Source organism: Rhagoletis pomonella, unplaced genomic scaffold, assembly GCF_013731165.1.
Source record: "Rhagoletis pomonella isolate Grant_MI unplaced genomic scaffold, Rhpom_1.0 Rhpom_scaffold_00002, whole genome shotgun sequence".
Classification (NCBI taxonomy): Eukaryota; Metazoa; Arthropoda; class Insecta; order Diptera; family Tephritidae; genus Rhagoletis; species Rhagoletis pomonella.
In genome coordinates this window covers 67,009,736-67,013,233 of record NW_023458556.1, presented here as the reverse complement: position 1 = coordinate 67,013,233, position 3,498 = coordinate 67,009,736, and positions in this window count along the sequence as shown.

Below are 3,498 nucleotides of genomic sequence, written 5' to 3'. Positions count from 1 at the left end.
GCCTAACGCTTTTCTTCCTCAAATGTGCGTCCACTAATATTTTTCTGTCTTTCAATAACCCAAAAACGGATACACTTAAAAATAAAAGTCCCTGCCAAAGTGTCTTTGTGGAAGGGAAATTTAAGCAGATGATAAATAACCCACTGAAGAAAACACAAAAAGATCATACAGAGAGATTTGTCATGGTGAGAAACACTCTTTGTTTGAGATACTTTAAAGCATCCAAAACTCTTATAGAGCGCCCTAGAGCATTCAATGATCATGCCACCAGAAAATAGGGGCTCCTTAATCTGGGTACCAGGTCATGAGGACAATGAAAAAGCAAACTTTTAAGCTAAAAAGGGGCAGGCACACCTTTTTTTGGACCCAGCCCATTTCTTGGATTCAGGGGCGCACCCAGGAATATATTTTAGCGGGGGTTTTATATTTCTGAAGATATATCACCGGAAAATACTGAAAATTTGCTTCAGATAATACCCACTTTAAAATACATTTATGCAAGTTTTATGTACAGTATGTAATAAATAAATAAACGTTTTAAAATTCATAAACTGCACTTTATTTACAGATTAACAGAACTCAAACGCTTTTAACCGACTTCAAAAAAAGGGAGGTTATCATCTCGCCGGAATACATAACTTTGGACCACGTGAACCGTTTTCAATAATCCTTTTTTAGAAAGATAGTACCTCAAGGTTCGTCCCGTAATTTGTTTTAGAGATCCGATGATTGGATCATGAAGAAATTAACAGTTCCCCCTAAATTTGAATATGAGAATTGAAGTCGGTTGTGTTCTTTCCTTAAAAACTACTTGTTTAATAAAAAGTTCTATAAACTCAAGATACGCTCAACTTTCAAAAGTACCTAATAAAAAATTTTAAAAAAGAGTCAGTAAAAATAAATTTATTGATTCCATGAATTTTTGCACTTCTATGTTCATTTTTTCGATTTCTGGTTTTCGATAGAGATGGTGATTTTTCACGCTACCAAAATTTCTTAAATCAGTTTGCAGCTCTCAAGAAAAAAAATGCTCGTATATTTATTCCCTCAGGAAAATTTACAGCAAAAGCAAAGCTCTTTTTCAAGCAACAGAAATTATAATAAATATTTCTTATAATTTCCTTGAGAGCTGGAATCTTAGCTTTAAGATACAGATTGTATTTGAGGTTATTAGCTTTAGGGGGGGTTTGAACCCCAAAACCCACCCCTTGTGTGCGCTAATGCTTGGATTCAACAACAATGTGATGTTGTCCACTCAAAGAAGTTCCTTTGCTTTAGTGCCAAAAGAGAGCTCTCCGCTTATGCTAAGTAGGACAAACCTAAAAACACTATGTGGAGCACCAACTATACGTGCAACAAACACATGAACATGCTTGACCTCTGAGCACAGACATTTGCAGAATCTGTGGGGAAGAAGAGGAATCAGTGAAACACCTCATTCCACCTGCCCAACACTAGCTCCTCGACGAGTCAGGTTTTTAAACGACTAAAGTTGAAATGGGGGCATAATAGATCACATCATAACAAGAAGCCTCACACTTATTATTTTCATTTTAATTACTAATGCTATAGCCTTGCGACATAGCTAGATCTATTGTGCCAACCCTTACCTAGTCACTCCAACCTTGGGCTTTTAATGAAATTAAGCACTTGGGAGGGTGTCATATTCTGGATGAAGATGATAATCGTTCTCCAAGGTATATAAGTCTAAGTCGAGTTATACGCGGGCAGTCCCATAATATATGATCCGAGGGTTCCTCTTCTAGCCCACAAAACTTGCAGTTCTTCACCTCAGTGAATCCCATTTTATGTAGATGTCCTCTCCGGTATCCAGTGAGAGTTCTTAAATCCTGTCTACTAAGATTTAGCCGCACGGAGATACCACGAGGGGAAGTTATCAATCTTTATGACTGCCTTTCACCCTTTATAGTACGCCATTGGGTTACAATTCGCAAGTCCTCCCATCCCCTTAGGAGCTCTGCCGCCTATCCTCTGGATGGACCGAAGAAAGGCTGAGAGCCAATGGGCACCGCATTTCGCTGTCAACCCTTTAATTGCCCCCGAAGCGCGCATTGCCCGGAACCCGCAACAAGGTTCCTAGTTTTTCCAGCATCATTTGCAACTGTCGAATATTTTTGACATCGTTTTGCACGAGTAAAGTGCTCTTAACGCTGCCTGGCCATCCGATAAAATGTTATTTGTTTCCCCGGTAGTCCTTCTGCGAGGACATTCGTGAACACAGACTTCAATTGGGAAAGCTTCCGCCTAGAATATGGTTGAGTATATGCCCATCGGGACGCTTTTTTGAAATCTAAGTCCATGTACGCCGGCTCCAGTGTTTCCATCTTCAAGTTTGGAACCATCGGTGTACCAAGCTTGAGTTCCCTTGCTGAACATATCGATTATCGTTTTAGAAGTATCCCTAAAGGCCAGTTTCGGTAGAATTGAGTCTGTACGTTTTACGGAGGGATCATTTATGGTTTAGGACACCCGAATGACCCCTTTATTCCACACTTTTCAAGCTTCGGCAAACCCAGGGCGCTTCAACCAGCTTCTTTCCTTATAAGCTCTGCTAGAGGCGCAGGCTATTCCAGGGCATGAGCGTATATGGGACGGGAGAACTATGGGAAAGGCTGTCATTTTCTTGGGCAAAGGAATCCTAAACGCCAAACATCCGAACTTTGCTATTTTGAAGTAAAAATATGTAGTTCAACCAACTACGTCGTGGATTTAGGGCTATCCAAACTGCAAAAAAGTACAGAAACATTTCAACTGAGCCATGAGGTCTGACTTAACATCAAAAAGCGGTAAAAGATAAATCATGGAGGCGAGTATACCTACTACTTAGACAGACTCTCGACTTTCATATGAGAACACACTTCTGCGAAGGTAAGGCACCATCAGAAGGCAAGTGCAAAGCTCGAATGAGCAGAGCTAAGTCTGGCCTCACTTCTGAAGAAAAGTATGGAAATGCTGTTAATATATACCTAAAGTTTGTATCACTCGCTTACAGGCCTATTTGTTATAGCCAGGATACCTAGCAGTTAGGAAAGGCCAAGACTGCTCTGGCTGAACTTAATGGTCAGCACAGGAAGTAATATTATCCTCTTCATAAAGTCCTGAACAGGAAGCAATCTGCACTAGCAGTTTTTCTGGGTATTGAAGATGATTTTGATAAAGTCCTGCTTTTGGCAGAACTGGTTAGTGTGAGACCATGCAAACGGTTCATCCACTGAGATATCTTTCTTAAAACCCTTTGGAATCTTCACGCTTTACTACCGCTTGATGCAACTTCGCGAAGCGGATTTTTCGACGGTACCGTTTGCTAACGAATTTTGTGGGAGGATAATCTGCATGTATTATGGGAATGCAGTTGATGACTGGTGCTATGTATAAAACAAACTCTTTTCGTCAACCCTTTGATGATGTTATTTACTAAGGAGCTACCTTTAGTACAAATTCAGTTCAAACGATTTACTTAATTGAAATTTAAATCAA